The sequence below is a fragment of the Magnolia sinica genome, chromosome 6, assembly GCF_029962835.1.
Source record: "Magnolia sinica isolate HGM2019 chromosome 6, MsV1, whole genome shotgun sequence".
NCBI classification, from domain to species: domain Eukaryota; kingdom Viridiplantae; phylum Streptophyta; class Magnoliopsida; order Magnoliales; family Magnoliaceae; genus Magnolia; species Magnolia sinica.
The window spans coordinates 41,022,703-41,038,063 of record NC_080578.1 but is presented as its reverse complement, the minus strand read 5'-3'; positions in this window follow the sequence as shown (position 1 = coordinate 41,038,063).

Genomic DNA, 15,361 nt, shown 5'->3' with positions numbered 1-15,361 from the left:
CGATCTGTGGTGGGACAGTGTTCTTCGCCTGTCGAGGAAGATTTTATGTGGTCGTGGCGGGCGTTTGAGGCACGCTTCTACGAGAAGTATTTCCCGGTTATTACCAACATGAGAGGAGAGTGAGTTCCTTCGCCTCCACTAGGGAGGGTTGTCGGTGACGGAGTATGAGAACCGGTTTCCTGAAGTGGGTCGGTATGTTCCTTTGATCCTTGGTGATTAGCCGATGAGGATGCGGCGTTTCTCTGAGGGATTGAGACCCGAGATCCGATTAAAGATTTGCTGTGCTAACATTTCTTCTTATGCGGAGTGGTGAGCATGTCCTTGCGAGCAGGGCAGACGGGGATAGGTCGTCCCGCATGCGATCACCGATGGTTCCTAGGCCGCGACCGGACTTTCAAGGTGCACCTTTCCTCGGCAAGAGGGCGAGTAGATTCTCCTCCGAGGCGTTCGGCCGCCCGCTCGAGATGAGAGCGATGTTCATTGTTCTCATTGTGGGAAGGCGAGCATTTGGACCGTTTTTACTTCTCCCGTATGCGAGCCGGTGGTTTTACTCCACCGTAGAGGATTAGTCATCCGATGCCTCGGGTTATCTCTCCTCTACCTCTTCGATCAACGCCAACTCATCCATCCTTCAGACTGCAGTTCCTAGCTTCAAGCCACCTCGGCGGCCCATGGTTCCTCCGCCGAATCATCGCCAGCAGGCTCGAGTTCATGCGCTCACAGCCGAAGCCTGACTTAGTGCCGAGGTCCTTCGAGGTGACAGCGCACATTGAAGGTATTCCCGTTTCTATGTTGGTGGATATAGGGTCCACTACTTCTCTTATATCCTATGCGGCAGTTAGGCGTTTGAGTTTGAGATCTGTTCCTATGCAAGGAGTGACGCTTACTACCGCTACGGGGATTTCCTCTGCTTTGGGCAAGTGTTGTATGGATTATTTGGTCGATCTGGAAAGTGGATCGATCCGTGATGATTTCTTAATCGCACCGCTGTATCATTACGATGTTATTATGGTTATGGATTGGCTCACGAGGATACGAGCTGAGATTGATTGTGAAGCTAGATCAGTGACGATCCATGGACCTGAGGGCGAGACTGTTACTTTCCCAGTTCAAGTCAGTTACCCTCTTCGTATTGATTATTATTCTTCTCTGTTGGAGAGTATGGCCGAATCGGCGTTAGTTAGTATGCCGGTAGTTCGGGAATTTGAGGATGTGTTTGAGGCGATTCCTGGATTACCTCCTCAGTATGAGATTAATTTTGCTATCGACCTCATGCCTGGTGCGGCGTCCATTTCATTACCCACCTATCGTATGCCTCTGAGTAAAATGGAGGAGTTGAGGAAGCAGATAGATGGTTTGCTGAATTTGGGTTTTATTCGGCCTAGTGTGTCTCCTTGGGGAGCACCTGTTTTCTTTGTGAAGAAGAAGGATGGTTCCTTGCGATTATGTATTGATTATCGTAGGCTGAATTTGGTAACTGTGAAGAATAAGTACCATTTGCCCGGGATTGATGATCTGTTTGATCGATTGAAGGGGGCGCGGTACTTTTCGAAGGTTGATCTGCGATCAGGGTATCATCAACTGAGAATCAGGGATGGGGACGTGCAGAAGACCACTTTCAGGACTAGCTTCGGTCACTATGAGTTCCTTATGATGTAGTTCGGTCTTACGAACGTACCGGCCGTGTTCATGGATCTGATGAACAGGGTGTTTCGGTCATTCCTATTCCGATTCGTCATTGTCTTTATCGATGACATCTTGATTTATTCGGCGAGCCGGAAGAGCACGAGGAGCACTTAAGAGCTGTTTTGGATACTCTTAGGAAGAATCAGCTCTTTGCGCAGTTCAAGAAGTGTGATTTCTGGAAAGAGGAAGTCAAGTTCCTGGGACATGTGGTGTCCAAGGAAGGGATAGCTGTCGATCTTGCCAAGGTAGCTGCAGTGCAGGACTGGAAGCATCCTGGTTCGAGGTAAGGAGTTTTCTAGGTCTTGCAGGCTATTATCGACACTTTATTTAGGACTTCTCGAAGATTGCCAGGCCGTTGTCGCGTTGACACGGAAAGATTTGAAGTTTGCTTGGAATGAGCGGGCGGAGTTATTTTCAGGAAGTGAAGGACAAGTTGACGTCCGCCCTTGTGCTAGTATTGCGAGCAAGGGGTTAAGTATATTATATATACGGACGCCTCTCGCGTTGGCCTGGCTGTGCCTTATGCAGAAGGACGGGGTGATTGCTTATGCTTCGCGTCGATTGAGAAAACACGAAGAGAATTACCCTACGCACGACATGGAGTTAGTAGTTGTCATATTCGCATTAAAGCTTTGGAGACATTACCTCTATGGTGAGGAGTTCGAGCTCTTTGCGACCACAAGAGCCTTAAGTATATTTTCACGCAGCGTGATTTGAATATGAGGCGCAGATGGATGGAAACATTGAAGGACTTCAAGTTTGTTGTTTCTTACCATCCGGCAAGGCGAACCTTGTGGCGATGCGTTGAGTTGCAAGAAGGCTATTGAGTTTGCGGCTCCGATGATGAGGAGTGGGATATGTTGGAGTTCGTGCGCGATTTTGAGCGAAGCTTACGGTGGTTGAGCCGTATGGGGTTATCGCACACATTCGTGTACGACCCCTTATCGGCGAGAGGATCGTTATAATCAGGCCGATGATGAGCTTTTGGTGAAGATGAGGAAGCGGGTTGGTACAGATGAGAACTCCGACCGGAGTATTAGTTCCGATGGGGGCCTACGATTTTGTGGCCGGTTATGTGTTCTTGACATCCCTGACTTGAGACGGGAGGTTCTCGAGTTAGCCCATAGTTCTAAGCTTGCGATGCATCTAGGTAGCACGAAGATGTATCAAGATATGAAGAGGTCTTATTGGTGGGACAATATGAAGGTTCAGATTGCTGAATTTGTTTCTCGGTGTCTCACGTGCCAGCAGGTCAAGGCAGAGCATCCCCGACCTCCTGGGTTGCTGCAGCCCATGCCCAGAGTAGAATGGAAGTGGGACTTCCTCTCTATGGATTTTATTTCTGGGTTGCCGAGGACGAGGAAGGGATATAACTCTATTTGGGTGATCGTCGACCGATTAACGAAGTCGGCGCATTTCTTACCGATCGAGTCACTTACTTGAGACGAGTTGGCTAGGTTGTATATCAAGGAGATAGTCTGATAGAGTTCCCCTGGAGATTGTGTCGATAGAGACACTCGTTTTATATCTATCTTCTGACTCGTATTCAAGAAGCGATGGGTGTTTGAAGTTCAGCACCGTGTTTCATCCGCAAAAGATGGGCGACGGAGCGCGTGAATCAGTCCTGGAAGATATGTTGCGAGCTTGTGTTTTGGATTTTAAGGACGGTTGGGATGATTCCCTTATGCCGAGTTCGCGTATAATAATAGTTTCAGCGAGTATCGGCATGGCTCCCTATGAGGCGTTGTATGGTGCCCGTGCAGAGCACTATTGTTGGGCCGAAATTGGTGAGCGTAGTTTGCTTGGCCCGAAGTTGGTGCAGGTGACTTGAGAGAAGGTTGACATCATTCGACGTCGACTTCTAACCGCCCAGAGTAGGCAGAAGAGTGATGCTGATACGAGGCGTCGACCCCTTGAGTTTGAGGTTGGAGACCATGTGTTTCGAAGGTCTCTCCTATGAAGGGAGTTCGTGGTTTGGTAAGAAGGGAAGCCGACGCCGAGATTTATTGGTCCATTTCAAGTTACGGATCGAGTGGGAGCGGTAGCATACCGCCTTGCTTTGCCCACACCTCTTGCGGGCGTGCATAACGTATTTCATGTTTCTATCTGAAGAAGTACGTTCCTGATCCTTCGCATATTATCAGTTGGGAGCAGGTGCAGTTGAGTGAGGATGCCACTTATGTACTGCGACCGACGCGTATTCTCGACAGGAAGGAGCAGGTATTGCGTAGCAAGGTTATCCCTCTTGTGAAGGTGCTATGGACGCATCATGGTGTGGAAGAAGCTACTTGGGAATCTGAAGCTGAGGTCAGGAAGACCTACCCTCTGATCCTTGAGGAATTTATGAAGGTATGAATTTCGAGGACGAAATTTTCTTTAAGGGGGTAGATTGTAATGACCTTGGAAAATTTTGTGCTTATCTTTCCCTAAGTAGTTGTTTTTGGGGTAATTAGCGTTATACTCGATTGCTTGTGAAATTCGCATCAATCACTTTAAATTGGATCTGCATGACTCAAAACTTGTAGATTAGTTAGCGCTATGTTACTCTGAAATGGGATCCATCGCTAAATCCAGTTGTTCTGGAGAATTTTTGGAAGTTCTGAATCGGACCTGGACCGCGCGTCGAAAGTCCGATTGCGATGATCTTAGGCTGTTGCGGTCACTATGTTGGGCTTGACTATCACCTCGAAAATCAAGTCCATGTGATGTTCTGGGTCGATTTTTTTTGAGTTCGGAGTGAAGAGTGTGAGAACGGTTGGAAATTTATTAAGCTTTTATGAAATCGGAGTCATGTCGCTTGCACGACAATTTTAAGCGATCTGACCATTGGATTTTGACCCAATTTCACCCTCTGATCAGGGAAGGTGGCCCAGGCATATCCTTGTACTTGTGGACACGATCGAGATTCCGTGACCGTTGATTTGAGTGTGGTCCGCCACGGTTGATCTGAAGACCGGGATGAAAACTCAGCTTGACCTAGATCCATGGTCAGTGAGCTTAAGTCCGACCTTTCGTGATATTTGGCCCACCAGAAGTGCTTCGTAGGATCGAGAGAGGCTTACTTTGGTTATAACCTAAGTATAAATTTTCCCTAGGGTTATTTTCATCAATAATAGGCCTATTTATAGTCCTTGAACCCTAGCTCTCTTTTCCATACGAATTTTCTCTAACCCTAGCTTGGAGAGAGAGTGGAAAAGAGAGAGATAGTGAGAGAGAAGTTGGTGAATCATCTTGGATTCTTTCCTGTTCTTCTACATCTTTGAACCTTCACTTTGAATCGTTATTCTGACGATTCTGAGTTCATCTTGGGGTAAGTTAACCTAACCCTAATCTGTGTTAGAGCTTAGATTAGTCTTGGTGTTGTTGTATCTCATTTCTATCCTTGTTTTAGGGTATTCTATCGCCGTTGACGAAGACAACTCGTCTAAATCAGTTCGGTGTTTCTTTTCTGGCTTAAGGTGCGGACTTTAAGTGTATAGGTTATGGTTTTCAAGGCTTTCAATGCCAGTTAATGATTTATTCTTGTTATGGATGAGATTTCACATGCCAAATGTTGTGTTTATGTTGCGTTCCTGATATGCATGTATTATATTGAGATTTGTGTATTTTATGTGTATGTATAAAGTATCGTATATGTATAAAATATGCACTTGTGTTTGCCATGATTATTTGTCATGTATGTATGCTAGATGTGTGTATGACAACTCCTTGGTAAAAGGAATTGTCCAAATGCATGTATTTCAACATATGTCATATATGTTGTATTATGTATTCTAGGTGTTTGTAGAAATGTCTGAATGATCTAAAGTGTAACTTATTACACCAATTGCGGGCGTTGAGAAGTGATTCTCAACACTCCTATTGATGTGTATGATTTCTTTCTTGCTAGTTACATTCCTTGTTATTTAAGTTCAAGCATTACTTATGCTTACATTCATGTTTAGTTGATATTCCTCAAGTGCTTATATACCATGATTTGAGTTCTTGTTCCTTTATTGTTCTACATTCAATATGAATATCTGTTATAGTGTAATGTGTTTGGGACTATGAATAGTCCAGGAAATCGGTAATCTGCCTTAAGGTTGTGGCTAAGATTGCTTTCGCCACAAAGGACGTAATTAGACGAATCCGAGCCGTATTAGAGTTGGCGGCAATGGTTTAGCCACGCGGAGTGTTTGCGCACTCTATGTCGTTCAACCCAACGTGCGCTCGTGCTAGTCGAGTTCATCAAGTAACCCGATTGTCCGATGTATGTTCACCATGTATGGATGCTACTGCTTGAATCTAGGGTACCGAACTTACCAATGAAATCCTATTAACCATGGTACCTTGATCCGCTAAGACTCATGAGCCGGACATGGTGGTATGAGACACCGTGGTCGAGCTGTCGGCCTACGCTGGGGTGACGAGCCTCCCCGTAGTGACCAGTGAGCAACCAAACTCGTGAGCCGATTATGGTGGTATAGGACACTATATTCGTGCTGTCGGCCTACATTGATTGGTGACGAGCCCTTTGTAGTGACCTCGAGCATACCGGAATACTGCATTGAGGCGATGAGCCTGGGTATAGTAACGAAGGTATGATTGGCGAGCATTGATTGGTGGCGAGCCCTTTGCTACGACCTCGAAACTATATGATCGTATTAGATGTCTAGGATGACGACCCTAGAATGGATCACTGTTTGGATGGTGATATGAGGAAAGTACCTTAGCTTCCCAATTCCTGCTATATGAAAAGGACTAATAACAACTTGGTAATCATATTCATGCACCGCATTTGCATGTGCTTTGTAGATGTGGCACACTTTGAGGCGATGTCATGCGTAATGTAAGATGAAGATCGAGGGTGTACGCGTGAGGGCACGCATCATTTTACATACATCCTTGCATTAACAAGAGTACTTAGGATTTATTTAATTGTTCTGCTTTATCATTACTGCTTGATTGAACTGATAACATGTTAACCAGTGCCTTATTGTTCTACTGAGTTGATCACTCACTCCCACGTTCTGGGGCGGTGTTAAACACCCACCAGACTCTGTCTTAGGTTCTGATGTTGCAGATGTTGATGCGACTTCTAAGGCAGAGCGGGATATGGATGATGATGAGGCTGCTTTCTCTTATATGCAGTTTTCAGACGGGTTCTAGTGAGCTTGTTCTGATGCACGGGATTTTGGAATTATTTTTGAAAATTAAATGATGTAACTTGATACTTGTAATTTTAATAGTAACACTTTCATCATGACCTGGTTTGTGTATGTACTTCAGGGATTTGCACTTGTACACATATATTTCTATAAGTCTTCCGCTTGCTTTATTCACTTATCCCTGAATTATATCTGTGCTTTGGCTTAATCTATTCCATGTTTTATGCACTAATACAGTCAACATACATCCATCATTAATTATGTTGCATAAGTGATGTTTTGAAACTCGGGAGCTGAGCCACGACCGAAACCGAAGGACAGACTCTAATATGAACCATCCAAGTTCAAGAAGGGAGGATTCTGACCGTCCCAAAGGCGTTGGAAAAGAGAATTTCCTTACGGGGAGTTCTAGATCGTTTGGGCATTCGCAAACTGTGGAAAAGTCGTTACAGCGTAACTTTTGCGAAACCAGCGATTCATTATCCGAGACGTCCACCTTGTAGGGCCCACGAGTCTCTTAGGACCTATCCAAACCAACCCAATTCCGACAGAAAAGAAAGGTGGAGAAAAGAGGAAACTCATTCCAAGCGGCTTCCCACACGTAAGCTGTGCAACCCGTTCACGCAAGACCCACCCCGTGTACAAGCTATGCAAGAACATTCTGGGGCTCCAGAATTGTATAAAGGGCTCACAGCTAGTGTTGGAGAACACGCCTGCTGGAAAGAAAGAAAGAAAGAAAATGGAGCAAGGAGAGAGAAAGAAAGAAAAGAAAAAAGGAAAGAGAAAGAAAGAGAGAGAAAGAGAAGAAGAAAGAAAATAAAAGAAAAGAAAAGAAAAGAAAAGAAAAGAGAAAGAGAGAGAGAGAGAGAGAGAGAGAGAGAGAGAGAGAGAGAGAGAGAGAAAGAAAAAAAAAAAAAAAGAAAGAAAGAAAGAAAGAAAAGAAAAGAGAAGAAGAAGAAGAGGAAGGCCTACGGCAGCAGCTCAAGCTGGGCTGAACACTCCTTTTAGGGTAGACTTCTTCCCTCCTCTTTAGTCTAACATTTCTCTCAGACTTCTTTACCAAAGAGGGCGGAAAAACTCCACCACGATAAAACCGAGTTGACTCAGTGGTAGGACACGCTGAGCCTTGAAACTTAGATGGCATAACCTAGAATCTCTAGTGCTCACTCTGGTCAAATCCAAAACAGGTAAATCACAATAAAGGAACATTTAATGGTAGATGACATTCAGACAACTAAGGTGAGAGTTTTATCCTTTAAGCTTACTTTGATTTAATTGATGTGAATTATCCTGCCTTTTCATGTTTACATATTACTAAGAGTTATCCTTTCAATTGATTGATTTATTACCATCATTTATTTACCCTTTAAGAACTATGATATTATGCGTGATCTTCATGAATTTACGTGAGCCAATGGATATAAGCTTTGCCCTTACCTTCATCTATTTATTAAGTTGGCCCTTGCCGCTCCTCTTATTATTGAGTTGGTCATTACCTCTCTTCTTATTATTGAATTGGCCATTGCCACTCTCCTATTTATTGAGTTAACATTGCCGCTCCTCTTATTATTGAGTTAGCCATTGATGCTCTTCTTATTATTGAGTTGGCCATTGGTACTCTCCTCTTTGTTGAGTTGGCCATTGCCACTCTTCTCTATATTGAGTTAGCCATTACTGTTCTCTTTTTTTAAAAAAAAACCTTGTACTATTTATATTCTCTATAGGTTCAATTGATGTGTTAAGAGGTATCACAACTAGTGACACAATTATTATATCATGGACGTAATGCGCTCTGGGTAGAGACCCTCTTGGTCATCATGTAATTTCATAGGTTTTGGGTAGTAGTGCATAAATCAATGTGTGTAATTCGTAAATACAGTGTCACATCACTTTCAGGATTGGATGTCATAAATAGTCGCTCCACAAACAAATCGTGTTACATAATTCATCTAAATCATGTGTTGTGCACCTAGAGGTGTTCACGTAAATCCATGGTAACGTCGGACATGTTGGTGAATCTCTGTAGTATGAAAATGCGGGGTGATCCGGGTTTTCTATGAATCGTATTCCACATTGTAATCATCACTATATATGATGAGCAGCACATACTTTGTTAGGCATGCATCTCATGTAGGTTATTTGCACATGTTGATACTTTCGTATTAATGGAGTACAGGACGTATCAGTACCCTTACATTATTTTTATAAATCTCTTGAATTATTGGTAATCTTAAAGGATAACCATCACTATAAGCAGGGTGTTGACCCTCTCCAACTGTACAGATGATGCAGGTGATGTACAGATTGAAGACTTAGAAGACCATCTCCCTATGGAAGATTACACTAAAAGAATAAGAAGATAGTTTCATGATTTAATTTTATACTTCCGTTGCAAACTTGATAAATGTAATAAGCTCCTATTGAGAGGGCATTTGATTATTTATTGAATTTGTTTACTCTGATGAAATAATCAATACAGTTGATTTTATTCTCGTAAATGTAACCTTCATAAATGTATCTAGATGTATCTTAAAGAAGAAAAAAAAGTGCGATTTGTAAAACATTTGATTTATACATTATTAACACCCGATTTTCTCAGGCACGAGTACAAACTCTTGCCGTGAAAATTCAGGATGTTACAGACCATCTAGGGTGTGATTAACTGCTTCCAATACCTTAACTTGGTATCTACCAACCTCACCTCAGTTATTCGGTTGCGCTCCGACTCACTCACTCCAGCAGGATACTTGGGCGAAGCTGCCAAAGACAACTACAATAAAAAATGAGGAAAAAAATAAGAAGCTAAGAAAAAGGTCAATTCGGATATACCCAACTTGGTTGAGCAAAACGAGTCGAAAGCCGAGGACATAGCCTGGAAGCTGATGGACTCTCCTAATCTCTTGATGCCCAGAACCACTTACTCTTCCAGTTTTTATTTGAGGTCAGGGCATCCATAATAATGGCCTTGCCCGTGTGCAGCCATGCCGAAAAGTAATACTAACCCTCGTTGTATGGGTTGGACTTCACCTAGTATGGGTGAAAGAATTCATTCACGGTTAGCTCGGGCTATTCGAGCTCAACCCAAAGAATGAACAACCCCACCAAGGCCATCTAGGCGTTCAGAATTATTTTACTAGGAGCCAAATCCAGTCGTAAGAGGACCTCCCTGACTATGCGATGGAGAGGGAGCCTCAAGCCACACTAGAGGGCGACCAGGAATATGGTCACCTCGCCATCCTTGGGCTCACTTGGAATTTCGCCAAGTGTGGGAGCTCAGAGCACCACTAAGTTCGGAATGTGGTACTCTTACCTGATCCGCACTAGGTCGAATTCCTTCAGCGTCGACCCAATCAGGCTGGTCTCTACTGATTCAACATGAGACTGGACAACTTATTCCCGCACCGGAGCAGGCCCCTCAACATCCATGGGCAGCTCAGCCAGGGACTAAGCGACCATCCTCGACCCGTGGGACGACTAAAAATCCCCATCACTCATCATCACAAAAGGAGATGCGGATTCTCCAGCAGATCTAAGTCCTCTGGCCCTCCATCACACTAGAACGATTCCTCTCACTAGTTCGATAGACATGACATTTTTTTGGCTGAAAAGATGATCGAAAACCAGGTACCCAAAAGAAAAGTGAAAAAGAAGATGAGGCGGGGAAGACGGAGCTCACCGGAGAAGAAAGCCTTTAGGATCGTCGAAAATCGCCTAAATTAGGTTGGGGCAGAGAGAAGCAGAGAGGCGATAAGAAAATTAACCCTTGCACGATTATGGTTCCCCCTTTTATAGGAAACCCGTCTATATGAGCATTCAATGCCCGCACTTAATGCGGCAACCAAAATGGCTCCTCGACGCCCGTGCTCCGACACGTGGAGCTCTCTCACTCGCTGAATGGCACGACTCTCCAGAAGACGCCACACGTCAACACCCCATAAGTCAGGAGTCGAACAGGCGTGCAACCAGCGCAGTGACCTCAAGCTGGAGCAAGTTATCACAAGGGTGCCATATCATGATTATATATATGCCTCGATTCTTATGCTCGCTGCCTTACTTCGCATTAATGACAAGGAGGCCCAACGCCCTATATGCAAGAATGTCTGACCTCACAAAATCCGACTTACTTCCCAAGCCCGTTGTGCGAGCTCGAAAGTAAAGGGCTCACTGTTATGGGTAAAAATGGACTAGCTACTGAGAAAAGGCCAGCTCGGACATATATGCACAACACGAGGATGTCAGTCAATGCCATTTATGACCGAGCTCCTCAACGGCCAGAAATGATGAACCACTGCTAGGGAAAGGACATACTCCCCGAGCTCAGCCATTAGCAAATGAAGTCTCTCTACTTCCGTCAGATGCGAAGCCCTTCCACGGTCCCATACATTTTTGAGCTGCTGCTCGGAACATCTTTCAATAAGGTCTCCCGAGGCACGGTCCCATGTGAGGCAAGACTCCAAACGCAACACCCGGAAAGACCCTGCCCCGTACGGTGGGATAAAGAGGATGGTCATCCCTAATTTCATTCATATTCTATTAAGGAAAGGAGGTCAGTCTCGACGCTCGAGAGCGACTCGTAAGGGCGGGTCGACATGTCAGTGATCTGCTCGATGCCAAGAGAAAACTCGAACACGGCTCATTAGAAATTCCAGGTTGGCAAGCCACTGTTCGGAATGACCCCATAGGCCACGTTGAACTCGCAAGCTTAACCTACTACCACGCGCTTCTAATGATTCCAACCTAGTTCCGACTGAAACTACCCGAGATCCCAGCTGAGGATCTCGAACGATGACTACAACATGGATCTGCTCGAGATCTCAGCCGAGGATCACGAAAGATACCCACGGTATATTCGAAATACGAATCCCTCAATAATACATCACTTATGAATAGGGAAATTACCTTCTACATCACCGCCCTTCCTCACCTACAAATAAGAACATCCCTAATGGTGAAAGGTATGCACCAACTCTCCACTCAAAAACTCTACGTTTTACTAGACCTAACTTGCCCGTCTGACTCTGGCATCAGAGGGTCCCCTGTAGCAGTCGGGGTCTCCATCTTCGTCTTTTCTTGCAAGTACCAACTGGTCTGAGGAGGACATCCAGAAAATTGCATCAACTATATATATATATATATACACACACACACACACACACCGAAACACTCACCTGCGAACCAGTTCGTACGTACTACATACGAACTTTTTTGAGAACCTATCATACGTGATGTGGATCCAAAATCTGAACCGTTCATGTGAAGCAGCACCTCGTGAAATCCCCCGGGACCAAGTTTTACTTTGATCTAAAACTTTGATGGGCTATGAAAAATGAAAACAGTTTCCTCCCTTGATTTGCATTTCTCTTTGCTATGGCCCACCGGAATTTTAGATCAGGGTGAAAATTTGTCACGGGGGTTTACATGGGATTCTGCATCACATGGACCGTTCAGATTAAACACCCATGATACGTGTGCAAAGGTGCACATGTGCGTAGGTGCGCAAGGGAGCATGACTATATATATATATATAGCATGCTCACCAACGTACCTGCGCATGTGTGCACTTTTGCATGCATATCATGGGCGTCTAATCCGAATGACTCATGTGATGCAGCATCTCATAAAACTCAAAGGGACCAATTTTCACCCTGATCTAAAATTTTGGTGGGCCATAGTAAAGAGATGTAAATCAAGGGAGGAAACTCTTTTCTTTTTTCATAGCCCACCGAAGTTTTAGATCAAAGTAAAATTAAGCCCTGGGAGTTTCATGGGGCATCACATGGTCTATTTGGATTTTGGACTCACATCACATATAATAAGTTCTCAAAAAGCGTTATATATATATGTGTGTGTGTGTGTGTGTGTGCACGCGCACGTGTGTGTGTGTGCGTGTGTGCGTGTGTGTGTGACGCTGGGACTAGGGCTATAAACGAGCCAAGCTAGCTTGAAAAGCTCGCTCGACTTGGCTCGATCTAGCTCGTCTTAACTCGGCTTGAATAATGACTCGAGGCGAGCCAAGCTTCATATGACCCAGCTTGTTTTAAAAACGAGCCAAGTTCGAACATAGTGGAGTTTAACTCAACTCGACTCAAACTCGGCTCGGCTCGAAGCTCGAGCTCAGCTTGACTTGAATATAATATGCAAACTTCGATGTCATCGAAGACCTTCGATGACACCTTTAATGTCATCGAACTGGCTTTGATGTCATCAAAAATCATACAGAACTATCCAGTGAGTTAAGCCCGAAATTCATAAATTGTTGATGCCATCAAAGTCTATTTTGGAAATTATTTCAGGAATTTCTCTTTTAGACTCAGAGTTTCAGAATATTATTTTTCTGGTCAATTTTCAGGATTTATTTTCTTCACTTCAAACCTTCGATTCTCTTCATTCCTCACTTGATTTCCTTGGATCTTTGGCATGTGAATTCTTCATTAATGACTTTTAAAGCTCCAGTTCTTCATTATCATATTTTGAGCTATAAATCCTTCCTTCTAAGTGCATATTCATGATAAGCTTCTGAATCACCTCGCATGATAAAAACGTATATAATTAAATAAAAATATTGATTAAATGCCAGAAAAACTAATGTAATTGAAAGGATAAATATGCAATATTTAAGTCTCAACAATAGGATCACATAGGTTTGGATGATGAGAAATACAAGTATTATCTTGATCCAAAGCTTTTGATACATCTTGTACTCCACCACTATGAGTGATATCAGTATGCGCGACCAATATATATATATATATATATATATATATATATATATATATATATATATATATATATATATATATGGGAAATGGTTCTATGCGATTGAGCTCATGGGAACTTTTTGTGAGGTCGAGCTGTGTGGGCCCCACTGTGATGCGTGTCGAACATCAACACCATGCATTTGATGAGTCCCCTTTAAATTATGGGATATCCCAAAAATTAGTCATATACGGAACTCAAGTGGGCCATGCCATCTAAATCATGTGAAGACATGCCCAAAACATGTAAAAGCACTTGGTGGGGCCCACTTGAAATTTGGATGCATCTGAAACTTGGTCTGACCGCTCATACAAGTGGGACACACACAATGGATCTGCTGAATTTGTGAACCACATCTCAGTGGGCCCAACAAATGATTATGAATGTTTTAATGGGAGGGTAACCCCTCTCAACTTTTGTATGTGGTGTGGCCCACACAAGTCATGGACTGACTTGACTTTTAAGCCCGAGGTCCACCATGGAATGGTGCTTCTGACGGATAGAGTAGAGTTCGACACACATCATGGTGATGTTCTACACACATCACGGTGTGGAGCCACACAGCTCCCATGACACCCACACACACACACAATATATATATATATATATATATATATATATATATATATATATATATATATATATTAAGGCTGAAAGTTGGGCGGGTTCAACCCGACCGACCCGACATTGGGTTGGGTTCGGGCAGGATGTATCAGGTCTAATCTCAAGCTTAGGCTATACAAACACCAACCCGATAAAACTTAGGTTGGGCTCATGTTAAGGTCTCGAGTTGCTCGACCCAACTTGAACCCGATCAACATATAAGTTACTTATAAATTATAATTGAGTGTTGATCGTTTGTGTCGAAGGCACACTAGTGATGTCAAGTCTCATTTGTCAACGTCATTTCTAATGACTCGAGCTAATAAAATATGTCGGATTTCTCTCTCCCAGATAGATTGCATGCTATGCTACATGACTTTTAAAGGAGTAATTGTCCTATATTTTAGCGCTTTTTTAAAAGAAAAAATGAAGTTCTTTACCATAAATAATTACATATATAATTAATAAAATCATATATCTACTAGACTGAGCCCGCTTGGGTTGGGCTTGGGTTGAGAATTCCCAACCCGAGGTTGGGTTGGGTTGGGTTGGGGTTGAGGTACATGAGCCTTGGGTTGGTTTAGGGTTGAGCACCAACCCGACCAAACCCTCCCGACTTTCAGCCCTAATATATATATATATATAGATATATCTGACGTCCAAACGGTGGACGCTCACAGCATGTGGGACGCAAGAAGTCTAGCATTAGAGACGCCCCTCATAAGACACGTGAGTGAGGTCTCCAATTGTGGGACCCACCATAATGAATGTGTATAATTCACATCGTCCACCTGTTAGGAGATGTCATTTTAAGGCTAGGGCCCAAATCTGAACCAGATTCAGATCGCAGGTGGGCCACACTATAGAAAACAGTAGTGACATGACATCCACTGTTAAAATATTTTAAGGCCCACCGTGATGTTTATATGCAGTGAAACATGCCCAATTCAGGGCTCAGTGGGTCCATGGCAAGCTGTCCAACCTAATGGATGGAGTGGATTATCCAAGTATGGGCCCCATTCAAAAGAAAAGTAAAAGAAAATTTTCAACCTCGGAACAAGGCAATGTCCTATGGACGCTGCTGCCCATCATCTCAAGGGCGGAAGCCCTCTTTGGGCAGGGACTAGGGTCCAAGTTTCAGCCAAATCCAAAACTCAGATGGACCACAT